The 19765-nt window shown below is 38.4% G+C and overlaps 1 protein-coding gene across 3 annotated transcripts in view; it reads left to right on the top strand.

Moving 5' to 3' along the window:
- Nucleotides 1–19765, top strand: part of Exoc6b (exocyst complex component 6B) — a 442378-nt gene that overhangs the window by 100041 nt on the left and 322572 nt on the right. The gene's annotated exons all lie outside the window — the stretch shown is intronic.

Here is a 19765-nt window from a genome sequence, read left to right as displayed (position 1 = left end):
TATCTATCTATCTATCTATCTATCTATCTATCTATCTATCTATCTATCTATATCTATCAGTTATCTATCTAAATGATTTATTACAGTGACTTACAGTCTGTGGTCCAGCTAGTCCAACAGTGGCTATCTGTTAAAAGAAGTCTAAGAATCCAGTAATTTGTTCAGTCCATGAGACTAGATGTCTGATCTGGTCTTTAGTATATACTGGAGTCTTGAAGAAGTAGGCTTGAATGCCAGTGAAGGAATAAACCTGCCAATCAGTGAGAGTAAGGGAAAGCAGGCAAAGAGAGAGACACTGGGCCTGGCATGGGCTTTTGAACTCTCAAAGCCTATCTCTAGTAATATACCTCCTCCAACACATACCTAGTCCAATAAGGCCACACCTAATCCTTACACAGTTCTACTCCCTGGTGACTAAGCATTCAAATAAATGAGCCTCATCGTGGCCATTCTCATTCAAACTGTCACAGAGCCCCTACTTTTGCCGTAGCTTGGAACAATTGATAACTCATACAGTTTCAAGAATTGCCTTGCTATGTGTTTGCATCTAATAAAGAGTTGCATCATTTCCCCTGCCTTATGAAATCTTAGCAGGCAATGTGATAGTAGTTCTTGCAAATTTTAACAAAATGTGCTTACTGAGAATTCACACAGAGCTTTTAAGTGTTTATGGCACCTGTTAGTATGTCTGTGTCCTAATTAAAACAGACTAGTTGTGTATTTTAGTGACCAGTCTCCTTCAGTGTCTTAATGAATGGTGTTTTTCTTTTCTGTCCTTTTCTGGAAAATGAGTGCCAATACAGAGCCACACTGCTTAGCTGTTGGGTAGTGAAGTCAGATTGCACAGTAGCTCCAGCAGCTCTTAGATACATTGAAACAGAAACTGGTCATTGCTACAGTGTCCGGCAAGTCACCTTCAATTGTAAGCACTGCAAGAAAAACTGTAGGTCTGCGCAGCTGAGAGTGCATCACATTTGCTCCTCACTGTTTCAGATGGGGTAATGCTTTAGTACCTCTGCTAGGCAGATTCCTGAGCTTGGCGATGCTTGATGACACAGGGCTATGGTGCATGATGCTGCAGACTATTAAGGTATTTCCTGTCCTTCCCCAAACTTTTCCTTGAGACCCTTGAGACCTGTGTTAAGGTTCTTGTTCCTCTTCCTCTGTTCCCTGACATTCTTCTTTTAAATCTGGATAATTCTACTGGAACCCAGCAATCCACAGTCGCTAAGAGAGCTGTTGCCAGAGGCACTCCAGTGCAGGGTTGCTGGCACAGGAGGCATACTTAAAATTATTACAGTAGGCAGCTCTCTCATGGATTACTCGTCATCTTACTTACTGTTTTTTGAGTTTATAGTTTTAAGAGATGTCGTTTTGGCCTCTCAGTGTCTGTAGCTATCTATCATCCTTCATTTTGTTCTGTTGAGTGCTCTTGTAGGTTCCAGACACTAAGGGCAGACAAACCTTACTGATGATTATGTTAAGGTTATAAATGTTATTTATGACATTTATAATAATGTTTATTATCAAATTGCACATGCTCCTTTTCTCTAGCACTTGTGAATTAAACTTAAAAACAATACATCATTGTTTGTCTTTTAGGCTTCCTGAAGCACATTATAGAATATTTTGGAGACCATTTGGATGAAAATATTAAACAAAATTAAGATTTCTTTATTTATTGTGTATATATCGTTCTGCCTGCATGTGTGCCCAAAGGCCAGAAGAGGGTACCAGATCTCATTATGGATGGTTATGAGTCACCTTGTGGTTGCTGGGAATTGAACTCAGGACCTTTGGAAAAGCAGCCTGTGCTGTTAACCTGTGAGCCATGTCTTCAGCGTTTTAAACAAAAATAAAACTGTGGTATCTTGAAGATGGTGGATGTCTGACACTGGAAAAAGTTTTGGGAAGGACAGGAAATGCTCAATATTCACCATTGGAGCAGCTCCTTTATATTCAGTGTTCACTGTCCTACATCCATTTTCCTTCTCCTGTTTAACTATAGGAAGGGATGCCTGAGGCTTATGTTCTGCCTATTGATAATCTGTCTAATTAGAAGGTAAGGCAGAGTGGATTCTGATCACTGAAGTGTATTCTAAGAACTAGCAGAGTTTTAGTACACTAATATTAATAAGGAAGACAGTTTAGGGCTGAGATGTACTTCAGTGGTATAGTGCTTTGACAGATCAAATTCTGTTTGATTTCCAGAATTGCCCCCTCTCCTCCAAAGAAAGCAAACGATTTCTTTTTATCAGAAACAGAAGCATATCAGAAGACTTTCACAGATCTGTATCGCAAATATCTGCTATTTCTTACATGTCAGAAAGACTCTCTATGTGAGTCTTTGAACTTGGTACTGATTCCATGTGTATAAAATATAATGCAATTTGCTAAAAGCTATTTAGAAAACAAAAATATAAACAAAGGCTAAACAGTATCTTTTGAAAATTAAAGATAACAATTGAACATTCATTCTCTTCATCTGATGGGATTCATCAGAATCTTCTGAAAAGCAGCTTTTTTTTCTCTATAAGGAACTGACTGTACAAACCAGGTCAATTATTTGAATATTTTTTCTTATTGAATTATTATGGCTCATAGGATATGCGAGGAGATTTCAAGCAGCTAAAGACTTTAGACAAGCATGTCAGACATGAAAAAGAAAATAAAATGTTCTGTGTTTACCCTGCTCCTGCTTCACTATACTTACATAGTGCTGCCTTATAGTCTAATATCACACCCTTCCCTGCTCCTGCTTCACTATACTTACATAGTAACTGCCTTATAGTCTAATATCACACCCTTCCCTGCTCCTCTCCCTCCTCTACCAGGTCTTTAACTAAAGGCTCTGACATGACTGTGCAAATCTATGAAACATTATGTGAGTATTTTATGGTTGTTTAAAATAGAACAGACTTCCAGAGTTAGAGGGAAAGTCTGTTTTGCAACAAGTCATTCCTACCCTTGAGAATGCACGGGTCATTTTATGTCTCTCCACCCAGAGTTTTAACCTTTGAAAGGATTTCTTTTTTAAAGGTTCCAATACTATAAAGCATCTGATTTAGTGAAAAGCACTCTAAATGCCTCTTCAAGTACTCCCTCCTGGATTAAAACGTCACAGAAATGTTGTAAACACTCCCAGCCATGTTCCAGAACATTGTTTTGCTCTTTTGTCTGGAAAAGTAATTTCTGAAGTGAAGAGTTCAAAACTTTCAGCTCCTTACACTATGTAGGGAAGAAGAAGGGGGAAAAAAAATCCATCTTTTAAGCATCAGAAGCAGAATACACAACAGGCTTTGTCTCATTGGACAAAAGAACATGCTTTTCTCTTCGATCATTTCCAGCTGTATGCTCTGCCTTCATGGGATCAGAAATTAACAGCACATGGCATCTGGCTACCTGCACAGACTGCATATAAATCTGAAGTCTTTGGGAAGATTAACAGGGCTGATGTTTGAAAGTGGAGAGGGAGTCACCAAACTCCACCTCATATACAGAGGCAATAACCCTGGCTTAAGAAGGCAGGGGAAACCATTCTGCCTAGTCAGGTGTCAGCTGTATTCCTGGGCAGCGACTCAGGTCACAAGACTAGCTCCCCCTCTGCACAGCTGCAGAGCACAGCAACACTGATGATAGAACTGATTTGGACCTTAAATAAAGAGGGAATCCCTACAAGGGAGGGGAATAAAAAACAGAACCAAAAAGTTCTCTGTTAAAAATACTAGAATAGTGTTGGACCAAAAAAGTCAGAAACAAAGAAAATTCAGATGACCATCATTGTTTTCATATATCTTAGTTCAAGGCTATGCATGCATTTTATTTAAGAGAGAGGTCTACCTGGTTAGCTCAGTTGGTTAGAGCGTGGTGTTAATAACACTGAGGTTGCAGATCTGATCCCCATACGGGCCAGGAGTTTTTAACTTTGGGGATGGAGAGATGGCTCAGTGGTTAAGAGAACTGGCTGCTCTTCCAGAGGACCCAGGTTCAATTCCTGTCACCCACACGGCAGCTCACAAATGTCTGTAACTTCTGTTCCAAGAGATCTGATATGCTCTCACAGACATATGCAGTTAAAACACCAATTCACATAAAAATAAGTAAATTATTTTAAAAAAAGAAAGAGGCTGAGTAAATGTTCAGTAGAACAGTGGCTCTATGACCAGTAATTGATAAAAATCTTTTTAGAAGGGGTGGGACTGACAGTTTAAAAGAATGTTGAAGAAAGAAAACATGACCATTTATAGGGGGAAGATACTTCTAATTGTGGAGACCCACTTGAGAGATTTCCCAGGGGTGATATGATTGGAGGAAGGTTGAAAGTGATCTGGTGGGCTAGAATTAGAGCATAAATATTATGTGTCCTCCAGATGTCTGTACATGAGAGGCTGTGGACCTTTAGGACCAGAGGTCTTAGGGGTCATTAGGCCAATGGAAGAATGCTCTTAAAAGAGATTTGGGACCCCATTCTCTTCCTCCATTTCCTTGCTTTCTGGCTATTGAGATAATTGCATTTTCTTTGCTACATGCTCTCATCGTTGCCACCTGGCTCCCTGACTAAAGGCCTAAAATACCAGGCCCATCTGATCTTGGGTTAGAATCTCCACAGTTATCTCAGTTAGGTTTCTATTGCTGTGATGAGACAACATGACCATGGCAACTTTTATGAAGGAAAGCATTTAATTGGGTCTGGCTTACAGTCCAGAGGTTTAGTCCCTCATCATCATGGTGGAAAACATGGCAGCACACAGGTAGACATGGGACTGGAGAGGTAGCTGAGAGTTTTTCATCTGGATTGGCAGCCATCAGGAAGAACAAGTGAGCCACTAGGCCTGGTTTGAGCTACTGAAACCTCAAAACTCTCACCCAATGACACTTCTAACATAGCCACACCTACTCCAACAAGGTCACACCTCCTAATAGTTCTACTCCCTGTGAGCCTCTGGGGGCCATTTTCTTTCAAACCACCATAACAACTGTGAGCTAAAACCACATTTTTTCCCCTTAATACGTGAATTATCTCAGATATTTCATCTTGGTGATATTATATAGAAGGAAAAACATGGGGAAACCGAGATGGGATTGCTCAGTCTTCCCAGTGATGCCCACATCCATGAAGGGATCATAGGTGCATAAAATCAAATGGATGGCTCTAGAGGATGCTCATGCTTAAGAGGACTTAGAGTGTGGTTCCTAGTGCCATCACCTGTAACACCTTTAACACTAACTCCAGGGTATTCAGGTTATCCAGGTATGCCCTCTTTTGGCCTCCATAGGCATCTATACTTAGACACATGTACACCCTTCTAACATACATGTATGTCTAAAATAATATGTCTTAAAAATCAAATGGAAAAAGACACCTTTAAAGTCACAGACTCTGTCTTTTCTGCCAAGGCAAAAATCTCTTCTGTATTACTTTTAATGAATTCAAATTATAAGTGTTGAAAAAAAAAAGGCTATTTGTTAACATTGCAAACAGTTTTTTATCTGCCATGCATCAGAAATTGTGCTATGAGTGCCCTTAATATAGCTTAATGTTTAAAGCAATTTCCATGAAAACCCAGTGACTTGAAATTAATCCCTGGATCCACATGAAGGTGTGAGGAGAGAACTGTTTACATAGAGTTGCCCTCTGACCTCCACATTCATGGTACTACACACACCTCCAATCATGAAGACACATATATAAATAAAAAATTATGCTGTTGCTATCAATACAGTTGTGAAGAAAATAAGCACAGTCTCTTCCTATGGAAAGAAAATAAGCATAGTCTCTTCCTATGGATTCGACTGACTATCCAGCTGAGGGTTAATAGTGAGAACAGATCAATTTTAAAAGATTTGAAATCTAAGCATCATTATCTCTTGGTAACCTCAATAGACACCAAAATTTACGGTACTATTAAAGTCCCTTGTATTACAGGCACAGATCATGCATTCAATCTATATACATTCTCCTGCATATGTTCAATACCTTTAGATTTCTTAGTATTCCCTATACCATGCAAATGGTATGTAAATAATTATTATATGTTATTGTTTAAGAAAAAAGTATGTGTACATTTAGCGTAGAGTCATTCCCCCTTCATTTCAAGAATTCTTTTTTCCTGTCAGCCCTGTCAAGAGTCTATAAACAGAAGGACATGGTTTGTTTTAGGAAGGCTTGATGGTAAGCAGTGTAGAGCTTGAGTAAATACAAGGGAAGAGACAGTGTAGTTCAATGTACTTAACTGCCAGGCCACTCAACCCAATAAGATATATTTTGTAATATCCTTTTCATAATCCTAAAATAAAGTTCAGCAGTCATTCAAAACAGTTAAAAAATAATCTAATTCCCTAACTGTAGTGTAAAGAGAAATAAAATGAAAGTAATTATAACATAGTATTTCTTTGTGTGTTTTAGCTAAGATGGAGGTGTGTTCCAGCTTGCTGCATGATGACCTAGTCATAGCAACATTACTAAGAAGGATTGATACTAAATTTCTGAGTCAAAATGCAACTCTTTGTAAAGTTCTGAACCATCTACAAAATATCATTTTCTCTTAACTATTGTGGTTGCTACTATTCTGAAAGTTAAGTTTATAGCCTCCTGTTATTCGTAGTTTTGCTTATTCATAATGAACTGGCATTGGCATGGCTTGATGGTCCTCCTGACATATCCTCAGTAGTATTCTGTGTTATTACCCTCCTATCATCTCTCATCATCCCAAGGAATGGAAGTATGGGTATGGTAGAATACAGTATTTTATTATAACACATTGTTATGATTATTCTGTTTCATTATAAGTTAAAGTTCTTAAACTAATTGTTGTGACTGAATTTTTAGTTGAGCTTTATCTCCACTTTCCTTCTATACACACACACATGCAAACATACACACTCATAGATATATGAGTATATATATATATATATATATATATATATATATGTACATACATATATACCTGAAAAGTATGCATATTCATGTGCTACAAAATGACAACCATGGACTGATGTGCTCGTTTTTTTTTTAAACTTTATTTTAGTTGGTATATTTATACCTCTACCTCCCTTCTATCAACCCTTTAACCATGGATAAGAGAGAGGTTAATGTAGAGAGGGACACAGACCCCTTTACTTCTTCCAGCTGTTAAGGGTTGATGTGTTTTTTTTTTGTTTGTTTGTTTGTTTGTTTTTGTTTGGGGGGGAGGGTGCTATACCAATTTCTGTCAACAACAAATGCACCAATCAGTCTCCTCCAAGCTACTGTGTTGAAATGTTTCTTTCTACTTGTCTCTTCCAAGCTGCCACATCTTCCATCTCTGGTATCTCCAAATTGCTACCCGGTCTTTTTGGGCTGTCAAATTTCTATCCCTCAGATTCCTACACCACACCCCTCTCTGTGCTGTATGAGGCAGGCTGTTACAGCTAGCAAAGACCATGCCCTGTGGGCAAACTAAAGCCCAAACTAAAATCCCACACTTGGGATTAAAACAAAAACATATTTACATAACATCAGTGAGTTTTTAAAGAAACCAAAACTTCCATTCCAGTAGAGTGTATTTTGATAGTGATCGTAAGAGTATTGCTTAGGGAGATGACAACAGTCTGTGTAAGTCTGTACTGGGATGTTTGTACAATGGCAAGATTACCTTGAGGTATTTTGTTAGTGTGTTTCCTCATGGCTATGTTGCATGACTTTGTAAAGTTCTATACACTCTGGTTTCAGACATCCACTCGGGTCTTGGGATGTATTTTCCATTTTGAAGCTGTGCAAAGATTATGTGTGTATAAATGATAGCGTTGGAGATGGATTCAGATGACTGTGAGCGCCCTTTCGGCTCATACAGATGCCTGCTGGGACGTCAAACAGTTGCAAATGATGCAGCACTGCCCCCGTGTTTTAGGTTGCCTACCATCCTTGCCTGCTGTCAGTAACTGACCATTGTGGCATTTTTCTACCTATTTTTCAAAGCACAGCTTTCCCTAACATATAGTATTGACATCCCTACTTTAAGGCACAATTGCATGCTTGATCTGTTTCTGTTGCTCATTTTAAAAATGAATTTTGAGAAGAAGGCTCTGATGGATTCCATTTTTGCATAACCCTACTGTCTTATTTCATCATTTGTGAATAGCAGAAAGTGATTATGATGGTTTGGTGTTTCCCATACTTCTTCTACCTCTCTGCCCTAATTCTTAGCAAGTCATTAATTTTGTTTTATTTATTTAATTATTTTACCTTTTCCTTAATGTCCTATAGTTGTAGTCATAATTAAATTTCAACTGAAATTTCCTGGAAGTATAACCTTTACTATATTTAACAATTTTTAAAAAGTTAAATGTATCTATGTGTATGAGTGTTTTGTCTGAATGGTATGTTTTTACACCACATGCATGCCTGGGGTCTGTAGAAGTCAGAAGAAGGTGTTGGACCCCACAGAACTGGAGTTACAGAAAGTTATGAGGCACCAAATGAATGCAGTATGTGAACACAGTTTGTCTTAATGGAGGGAGATTTTTCTTTCTTACAAGTTTGGTTCTTCTAAGATCTGGTTTGTAGTTAGGGAGGTTTTGGCTTGGAGACTGGCTATAGGCTGTGGTGAGATGGAGAAAAGAAGGAAAATGCCATTTACATTCCTGCACAGAGTGTGTAGTGATCCTGTACTTATTCCTTAATCTGGAACTCGAAGGTTAGCCTTTAAGATTTCTTGTGGACAGATTTCTAGTTCATTAAATTTAGTCTGGGTGATGCCAGAAGTAGGCAAAAGGGGTGGATGTTGATGGATGGGCAGGTGAACACCACTCAGTCTGCTACTGTTTATTTTGTCTGCCTAACGTTTACAGCTGTGCTCCATGAGAGAGCAGCGTATATGTGGTGACTTGGCATTACTTCGTGTTACATGCTAGTTATGGAGTCGGACAGGATCTGGGTATTGCTTAAGGAGTCACACAATGACAGAGTTTGTAGTGTTGCTATGGTTCTAACTGTGAATGTGCTGCGAGGGTAGTTAAAAAGCACATTCCCTGGTGGGGCTGTTTATTACCAGAGTGCCTTTGCAATCCGCCAATCAGTGGAACATACTCTCTTTCTCTCTGTCTCTGTCTCTCTCCTTTCTTTCACTATAGTAGACCAAGCTGCCCACTAACTCACAGATATCCACCTGCCTCTACTTTCCAAGTTCTGGGATTAATTTTATGTGCTACCACACATGACCATTCTATATTTTAAAAAAATTAATTTAAGAAAGTAGAAAAGGTTTAATTTTCTTAAGAAACAAAGTACTTTCTTAGTACTTATTTATAAATATCAGTGGAATTATGTGTACTAAGAATTTGTTTTGTTTGTCTTGAACTAAAGGCAACTCTTGTTTATGGATTAGAGGTACACAACAACTGTGGCAGAGATTAATAAACAATAATAAAATAATAGTGAATAATAAAATTTAGCTGTGGCAGCACACACTTGTACCAGGCCCTGGGAAATGGAGGCAGGGAAATCTTGAGTTGTAAGTGGATGGGCTATAATGGAAGACCTTCTCAAAGAGAAGTAGAAAACAAAATATCAATGGCTGGAGGAAGAATATAAAAAGAGAATATGAATATAAACATCTATAGAAAAACATTTTTGTTTGTTTCTCAGGCCTCTTGTCTCTGGCTAGTTTCCTTCTAACAGTCGAGTCACAGGTTTTGTGGAGGAGACAGCTGATTCAGCATGATAGGTCCGGGCTGATGGAGGTGAAGCAGTAGAGCGTGGGACGCTGCACTGGCACAGAGCCCCTGCTCTTCTTCAGGTCTGTTTTGATATGGAAAACAACCTGACTACACGTCAGTTGCTACTACAGATAGGAACAGTTGGTACACATTGAGGAATCTTATTTTGGTCTTGTAGTTTTTTTGTACTTGAAAAAATTCTGTTCTGGTCTTTTTAAGGATGTTTCTCTCATCTACAGTACTGTTTTATGCAGTAGATGGATAGAAGGATTTCCAATAAAATTCTTTGTATTTTATTTCCAACTTCTGTTGCTTAAATTATTCACAATTCTTCAAATTATGAGAGTGATAAGGTATAAAATCTAGGCAATAGAAAATATAGGAAAAAGTTATATAATATGTAAGGCTACCACTGATACTGTTTTGGTGAGTGTGCTTGTGATTCTTTGTAAGGCAGCCCTTTGGTTCTGTATTACAATCGTCTTTTTGTGGAAGGAAATGCTCTTCACTAATTATGAGAATTAGTATTCACTGAGGATTCTTAGGACAGATTTTTTAAGTCTAGCTAGTGGCTGCATTCTAGAAAATCACCACAGAAATACCCTTTTTCTAATGTTCTGCCCAGCTGTCTGTCAGTGCCACTTCTGATCTATGGTGACTTTAGTTTTGGATATCATAGTCACATTCTGTTCAGTAGGAGGATGGTTTCAAACTATTCCCTCTAAAGGAGAAAGACTTAGTATTGAACAGTTGTGGTAATACAGCTAGGTAATTAATAAGATAGGTATTGCCGACCTGTTGTGGACTGAAGAATAAAGACAGGTAACAGGCAATGCAATGACATGTGTATATGGTCACATGTGCACATTAAATGTGACCACATGTTAGTGTGGGAGGAGACCATTCGGGGTGATGGTGGTTTTAGGACTTTTTAGACTTTACTGTGTGCAACATCGTTTATTGAAGGGGATTTGGGTTTACCAATAATGAGTGTGAATGGCTGTTTAGCCACATTGTTTGTGGCCTTTGTTTTTGTTGTTGTTATTTTGTTTTTTGATGTTCTTGGAACAGGTTTCACTGTGTGACCCTGGCTGACCTTGAATTTGCTATGTCGACTAGGCTGTGACCTCACGGAGATCTGTCTGCTTTTGTCTCTGCTGGAGTTAAAGGCGGGAACCTATTAAGCTACACCTTTTCCTCTCTTTCTTTCTTTCTTTCTTTCTTTCTTTCTCTCTTTCTTTCTTTCTTTGAAGAAGAGAAATGGATACCTTACTATTTTGATTTGTAATTTTGTGATTATTTTCTTTTTTTGTATATTGCTTTGCTTTGTCTCTTTCACTGATATGTGGAAGTTTTAGTTTTATGTAACAGAGTCTTTTTGAACATTTTTTGTTTTTGTTTTTCTTTTTGAAATCATTCTCTATTGTGAGAGCTCAGATGTTATTCACCTTTATTTTCTTACCGCATGATTGTTTTAGCATGAGAACCCCTTTTCCTGCTCTCACAAATGACTTTCTTGAATATAGAGTTTTTGTGCTAAATATATATATATATTTTTTTTTTCTTTAAAATGTATTTTCCTCATTGCCTATTATATTTATGGTGAAATTTGATTGGTAATTTTTTCCTTTTAGTCTGTTTTTTTAAAAACAAAAATTAATTATGAATAATGCTGTCATGAATATTTTGACACAAAAAATTAAAAAAACCCTTAATAACCTGAATAAATCAGTCTGTAGCTATTCATCATATATGCTATAATTTTTGATTTTCATATTCCATAGCTGTTGACACAAATGATCATGGTTGTACTTATTCATAGCATTTGTATAGAGTGATTACTGAAGTCCGTTATCTGAACTAGTCTTTGACACAGTGTTTCTGAATAGTTACTGTGTGGCTTGTGGAGCTTCCTGTGTGCGAGTTCTGTGCAGATGCATTTCAGCTTTGTTCTACCTGCACCACTAGTTTTCAAAAAATAAACATATTTGAAAGGAGAAAGGATGAATTAATGTTTCACTAGCATTTCTGTGTGGTGTTGTTTCAAATGGCATTCTTCTTTCTTTCTTTTCTTTTTTTTTTTTTTCCAGAAAGTATTTAAGACTGTATATGTAGAGTGTTAACTCAAGAAAACTGTGTTCTTGACAAAAGATAAATATTGGGGAAGAGAGGTATAAGAGTTTAATCATTGTTTGCTGTTGGTGGGATGTAACTTAGGACAGCCATTATGGGAAGTAGAATGGAGGGTCCTCAAAATGAAAATGTGATTCTAGTGCCCTCTACCACCTCTGGTTGTTATTAAAAAATAGGATTCTTTATCATCCTGTGACCTAGCAATTTCACTTCTGGGTATATATTTTAAGGAAATGAGTGATTTATGTCAGAAAGACATCTGTACACCGATGTTAACTGCAGCATTAGTCACACAGCCAAGATACAGACTCAACCTAAGTGTACATTAAGAGATGAATCAATAAAGAAAATATGATACACACACCAAGTAGTATCCCCTTCCAACACCTGTGTGCCTACACGCGCGCGCACCCCCCCCCCACTATATTGTGGAATATCATTCAGTTCTTTTTCTTGATTTTCCTGTAATTTCTTTCATGTCAATAGTTTCTTCCTTTAATGATTTAAAATGTAAGTTAGAAGAACAACATGTGTTGTGGGGCTGATAATGCTTTTGTGATTGTTGATTAGTTTTGTTACCGCCTTGGATAAATGCAGGTTACTGTGCTGAAAAAGTTGGGAGGCCTATTATCTAACCATAGGATTTGGGTTTATATACAATTAGACAACCACATTGTAAGATTAGAGAACTAATGATATATGCAGGGCAAATGTAAGCTGTAAGGTCATAGGAATCCGGTGACTTCTTAAAAGACTTTGCTGTGACTAAGTAGGATTCCTTATGGAATATTTGTACCAGATTTTATATGACGATGGTGTGATCCAACATTATCAATATTCAGCCATTTCTGAAGTTATTTCAGTGCAGGAGTGTGAAGTGGGTTATACTTGCGAAGAATTATCTTCGTGGATGATACTGCTTACAGTCCAAGAGGCTCAGACACAATTTCAGTTAATAAGAGAGATGAGCGGGCGCTGCAGATACACAAGATTCAGTGAAGATAATGACCAATAGAACACAAATTAGAATGGGGTGATACAGCGGTAAATATGAACACAGTACACCGATGTAGATGTATGAAAGTATAGAGTGAAACTGATTATGTTTTCCCTAATTAAAACCTAATTGAAGTGGTTTCCTGTGACCTCAGTTGGGTTTACAACAAGTAAGTAATGTTGGTTTAAACTTGGGGAGCCAGGTCTGAGGAGTGTATTTTAGGCCTATTTAAGCACTGCACAATCTAGGGAAACTTTCCTGGTGATGGTTAACTCAATCCTGTGTTTATAATGAAGCATACAAAAAATCTCATTGAGGAACAAAACTAAATAAAGATCAGATGTGATACTCTTTGTAAAGCGCCTGTAACACCTTCCATAAAGATGGGTTCTATAGATTGAGTAAAAGACAAACTTGCCATAAGCAATGAGTGTCTGGGGGAGGGTTGCTGTTATTAACTGTGTCTGCCCCAGGCTTCTGGACAGATAATAGTTTGTGCATTACTTCTTTTGAAGGAACAGTACTGTGTATTTAACACTCCTTGTTCCCTGGTGCTCATCTGTGAGCACAAGGACCTTCATGTGCCTCCATTTAATAAAATGGAGAAGAGATCCTAGATACAAGAGCACTGACAAGTACATCTACTCAAGTGCATGTATGTGTCCACTGATGCCCGAGCGTGAAGAGACTGAGGAAAGATCAGCCAATATGCATTCACATGTTAAACACAGCTTCAATGAAGAGCACAGTGAAAGGTATTTTGGAGGATCAGACTTGAAAAGTCATTCCAGAATTTACTTTATCAGAGTAAGTTTAGTTATATTAGCATGCTTAATGGCATGGACTTTTGTTTTTCTTCTAAATCTATTTCTGATTTGGTGCTGAAGTATTGAAATATATAAAGTAACAAGGTACAGTAATGACAGAACAATAAACTGGAGCAGGGAGTTCCTAACCGCTAGTATACATGAGAAGTTGACATGACAAACACCACATTTTAAATAAGGAACAGAAAGACTAAAGGATATGGTGAGGCAAACTGCAGGTGCGTTGAACACAAATGGAAACACGGCGGTGCCAGTGCACTAGGCAACAGGCCTCATTCCCTAATCTTGGGGCCAGTGGGGATCCGAAACAAAAATGTAACAAAGACTTGAAAAGTTCTGTTACTTTGTTGTAAGAGTTGAAAACTGGCTGTGGGGGGAGGCACAAGCCTTAATCCCTGGGGGTGTGGTTGGGGCAGAGACTGGTGGATTTCTCTAAATTTGAGGCTATCCTGGTCTACAGCTCAAGTTCCAGAACAGCGAGGGGGGCTACACAGGGAAACCCTGCTTTGGGAAAACAAGAAACCCAAACTAAACCAACCAACCAAACAGACAAACAAACAAAAGAGTTGAAAACTTGATTTTATTTGCAAAAATCTTAAATTGAAGGCAAGTTCAGTCTGGGAGAAAATATTTCACACCTAATAAAGCACTTGTATTCAGAATATACAAGAAACTTAAGACAAGAGTAAAATATAAGTTGTTTGGAAGGTGAGCAAAAGCTTGCAACCTTTGGCATTTCACAGGTCAGAAAACCTGTATGAAATGGTGGTGAGCACCGTATGTCAGTAGAGAGCTGACATACTGCAACGGAATGCTGCAATACCTTTCTTAGAATGCCAAGGCCCATAAAACTACCAAGGCCACATGTTGGTGGGGAGGTACAGCAACTGGGCCTGCAGTGGGCCTACAGAGGGCCTACAGAGGTGTAAACTCCGCAAATGACAGAGTAGCATTTCCTTCATAGCTAAACACTAGGTTTAGTCCTTAGTCCTCAGGGTGAAAACTGAATTCCAAACACAAGTCTAGTCAGGAATATTCAGAGCCACTCTGTAGAATTTTCAGATGCTGAAAACAATCAGATGCCATTCGTCAAGAATACCCCTGAATGAACTGTGACAGCCCTTGAGGGAAATATTGTGTAGTGGTAAAAAAGAAATGAAAAGATCAATCCAGGAAAAACATGGAGGAATCTTAAATGCATATTACTAAGAGAAACAAGTCAGTGTTTGAAGGCTACATACATCTGATTTCAACCATATGGACATTCTGGATGATGCAGAACTGTAGTGACAGTAAGAAGACTGTCAGGAGGGTGGAAAGAGACAGTTTAGTGGTTACTCTTGCGGAGGACCTGAGTTAAGTTTCCAACAGCCAACAGTTGTAAACTGCCTATAATTCCATCTCCAGGGACACTGACTCCTCCTTCCTTAGTAGGCATCTACACACACAGACAGACAAACACAAGTACTCATAAGAATAAAAAAATAAATGTTTAAAATAAATAAATAAATCTCTAACAATTAACTTAATAGGTCCTTAATTCTCAGTATAAAATCCAGACTTACACTTCTTTTGCAATTATTCATTATGTTTCCGGTTGTCCTCTTTTAGCCATTCTTTGCTTTTCTTGTGGTTTGTGTTAAATGTATTTAAGTTCCCTAGCTGTCTGAACTTAAAAAAAAAAATTTCTTTTAAGTTTTGAGATTATAATTACATGAGTTCCCCTTCCATTTTCTTACCCCAAACCCTTTCATATACTCTTCTCTACTCTCTTTCAAATTCATGGCTTTGTTTTCATTAATTGTTATTTTATACATATTTGTATATACACAATACTCCTAAATACACAGATACACCCTGCTCATTCTGTATGTTATTACTTGCCTGTATGTTTTCAGGGATGACCAACTGATAACGTGTAATCCCTTGGTGTGCTTTTTCCTGCATTCCTTAGTTGCCTGTCATTCTTTGTGTAGGGTTGCGATCTCTTGGGCTTTCCCCTGTTCACTTTGGCATGTCTCTTATTGTGCTTGTTCTACTCCTATTTGTAAGACTTTGTGGGGTGCCTTCTGACATAATGAGGAATCCAATGTCATGGCAAACTCCCTGATCTTTTGGCTCTTAACAATCTCTCCACCCATTCTTCCGCAATAGTTCATGAGCCTTATGTGTGAAGTTGTATCCGTTGGGCCTGGACCATAAAACTGTATTTTGATTGGTTTTTCTGTAATGATCACCATCAGTTGCAATGAGAAGTTTTCTTGATGAAGGGTGAGGGCTATGCTTCCCAAACTAGTTTCTTGAGAAGGAGCCTGTCTTATTTTTTTCCCCCATTCTGTATAGGGTTTGTCTTCCCCTTCATGTAGTTGATCTGATTCACTCCTGTTAACTTGAGCATGGATCCTATTTTCTTTGGGGAGCATTTTGCAAGTCTCCCCTGCCCTCCAACCACATTACTATTCTTGGCTAACTTCTCGGTGTATCTACTTGAAATTCTATGCATTGCGTTTCACTTGTCTTTTTTAAATTTATTTATCTTTTTATTAATTACAGTTTATTCACTTTGTATCCCAGCTATAGCCCCCTCCTTTATCCCCTCCCAGACCCACCCTCCCCCCCTCTTCTCCTCCTATGCCCCTCCCCAAGTCCACTGATGGGGGAGGTCCTCCTCCCCTTCCATCTGTCCCTAGCCTATCAGGTCTCATCAGGACTGGCTGCACTGTCCTCTCTTGTAGCCTGGTAAGGCTGTTCCCGCCTCAGGGGGAGGTGATCAAAGAGCCAGGCACTGAGTTCATGTCAGAGACAGTTCCTGTTCTCCTTACTAGGGAACCCACTTGTATACTGAGCTGCCATGGGCTACATCTGAGCAGGGGTTCTAAATTATCTCCATGACTGGTCCTTGGTTGGAGGATCAGTCTCAGAAAAGACCCCATTGACAGGAGCTTCACTTGTCTTTAAGTTGCTCATCCATTAGACTATATACCCCAGAGGTGACTTGTCCAAACTTTTGATGGTGTGACATAATGCTGTTATCTACAAGCTTATGCTTCAGAGCCACATAATCAAGTTATAAAACAACAACAACAAAATCTAAAACCTTCATAATATTCAACATTTATTTATTTTTATTGGGGTATATCCTTAGCTATTCTGGGCTGTATGTAGGCTGCAGGTTGGGCACACCTGTTGAAGCGTAGGCCGTAATGACTGGTCTAGTGGTAGCTCCAGGAAGGCTGAAGCTGCTGCTGATTAACTACTAAACAGATGGGGAGCGAAAGAAAGGACATGACTTACCTAGTAGAGCTTGAACAGATTTCTGTAACACACTCACCCTGATGGTTAGGGACCTAGAAAATAGAGCTAGTGAGTCAGTTAATGGAGTTGAGATTATGAGCGTAACCTGCAAGGTAGCTGGATGATGTAATAACTAGTTGGAGTGTAGTTAACATTTGAAGAATATTGATGATTACAGGGAGAGAAGCAGCCCTGCTAATTCTGTGGCAGAATTTAGAGTCAGTTTGCAGGGAGAACTAGGAACTTTCACGACTGCACATAATTCTGCAGTTGTTTACTAAGCAAGCAGTGGGAAGCGCCAGGGTTTGTTTTAATACAGGAAGATGCTGTCAGTCTTCCTGGGAAAATGGTTTCTACTTGATAAGTTGAGAAACACAAAGACAATAGTTAAAGGCAATTTCTGATATCTGTTTTGTCCATCCGTGAAGTGCAAGTAGTTACAGGGCCTCAGTTGCTCTGGAGATATAAATTAGAGTTTCTTTTCCAAAGGAGGCACTCAGAATTGACAAGGTGGCAAGGAGCGCTTTTCAGACAGGTCTCATCAGTGTTCTCTCTGATGTCCTCTCGGATTTTTCTTTCTTTTTTTTCTTTTTAATGCTAGTGCATGGAGAAAATAGTAGTGTCAGACCCTGAGATGTTGATAATCAATACACCCAGAGGTACTTTTGGTGTAATGTGAGCCTCGCAGTGTTGACTTGAATGAACTATATATATCCTACACAATCAGCAGAATGTTTGGCTTTCCTTGCTGAACAGCTGCTGGAGACATACTTAATTAATACTGAAGCAATTATCTTGACAAGTAAATCAAACTCAATTAGTTCTCAATTAGAACATTTAACATTTTCTCAAATATTGTATGGTTGCCAGATGGCTATGCTTGTTTTATTAGCCTCCTACCTTTCTTTAGACGGTTTACTTTCCTGCTACTGTGTGAATTGTTTATAATCACCCAACTTTATTTTTTTTTTAAGTTTTTGAATAAATGATCAAAATTTAATATAGTCTTTCTTAATTTTCTTGCCTGGATGTATTTTATTTTGTAGAACTCTGGAAAAGTAATAAACACATTTATAAAATTAATAAATTGGAGACTACAAAACATGTATCATTGTGGAAGAGACTTTTTGAAGGTGATATAATCATACCCTTTAAGAGGCTGTCTGGATTACTTCTATATCTGTATGTCCTTGTGGTGTCTAGAAACATACATCTTTGTAGGTTTTATAAGTGTTAGCACGCCAATAAAAAACTGCCATTTGTACTAATTTAAATTAGAAAGAACTATCATATCTGCACCATATGATAAAGTAACTGTCTTCAGAAGTTTTCTTTGTAATTTCCTTTTTCAAAAGTCAACTAAATTATTATCAATTAATTTCCCCATTGCCTCAAAAAAAAGTCTTCAATTCAATTTACTCCATTTTTGGTTGTTACCTCACAGATAAAGGTGGAGACAGTATTAAATCAGGAATTAGTTCTGCATGCTTTGTAGTCACACTGTTTGAATTTTGAGTCTTGGCCGTATGGTTTTCTAACAGTTTCTCAGTGTGGACTGTAACTCCATAAGCCACAGTTTAAGGTAACTCTAGTCTGTTTAGGTGGTAGATTAAAAATGTGGAAACTTACTTAATGTAACTCCTGGCACTACAACATTCAGATTTTGCCTTTTTTTGTGTTTTTGTTTTTGTTTGTTTTTACCATTTATTTGCTCAGTTTTAAACAGTCCAGTTCATCTACTTTTTCAATGTGATATTTCAGTGGTAATACATTTTTATTAACCTGAATTTTGAAATTTTATGATTCCTTATTTTTATTGTCTGGTATGCAGAGTCCATGACATAATTTCCTAAGTTATTTCCTTCTATTTCTTTATGGGTACGATGACTGAATCAATGCTTTCCAGTATTGCCTTACTTTTATTGACTTTAAAATTATGTGTATGTAGCTGTATGTACACGCACGTGCAGGTCTGGTGAAACCCTGAAGAGTGCACCAGTTCCTTGGAGCTCGAGTTCCAGGTGGTTGTGAGCTGCCTCACAGCTCAGCACAGCACAGCTGCGTAAGTGCTGAGGGCCAAGGTTAGGTCCTCCGCAAGAGTAGCCAGCAAGCGCTCTTCACCCTTACTCCTACCCCCACCTTGCTTTTATTTTAGTCAGCCTTCTATACAGTCTCCAAGTGGTCTGTATCAGGTCTTGTGCCAGAGATTATGGATAGTTATTAGATATTTTAGGCTTCATGGGATGTGTACAATGTCCATCACGCATTATTTCTTTTTAACTTTTCTTTGAAATGATTGTAAGTCAATAAAAAGTTGCAAAGAGAATATAAAGAGGTTCCCATACACCACAGTTACTGCAGTTAGCTTATTTTTCATAGTTACACAGCAGTATAGAGACCAGGAAGGACATAGTATGTGTAGTTTTTGTTGAGGTATGCTCTGTTTTTAAAATTTGATTTTTTATTTTTTCTTCACAATTTATTCATTATATATCCTGACTGAAGCCCCCTCCCTCAACTTCCCCAGTCCCACCCATCCTCCCTCTACCCCTCATCCCCTTCCCGTAGTCCACTGAAAGGGGGAGTTATCCTCTGCCATCTGCCCATAGCTTATCAAGTCTCATCAGGACCGCCTGCATCCTCTTACTTGGTGACCTGGCAAGGCTGCATCATCGGGGGCAAGTGATCAGAGAACAGTCAACTGAGTTCATGATAGAGGCAGCTCCTGCTCTTCTTACTCAGAGATCCACATGGAGACTGAGTTGCCAATTGGCCACATCTGGTCCTCTCCATGCATTGTCCTCTTGGTGCATCAGTC

This window comes from Psammomys obesus, unplaced genomic scaffold (genome assembly GCF_907164565.1).
Source record: "Psammomys obesus unplaced genomic scaffold, mPsaObe1.curated_primary_1811, whole genome shotgun sequence".
NCBI classification, from domain to species: domain Eukaryota; kingdom Metazoa; phylum Chordata; class Mammalia; order Rodentia; family Muridae; genus Psammomys; species Psammomys obesus.
Note: the sequence above shows the minus strand (reverse complement) of the source record. Positions and strands in the feature narration are given on the sequence as shown.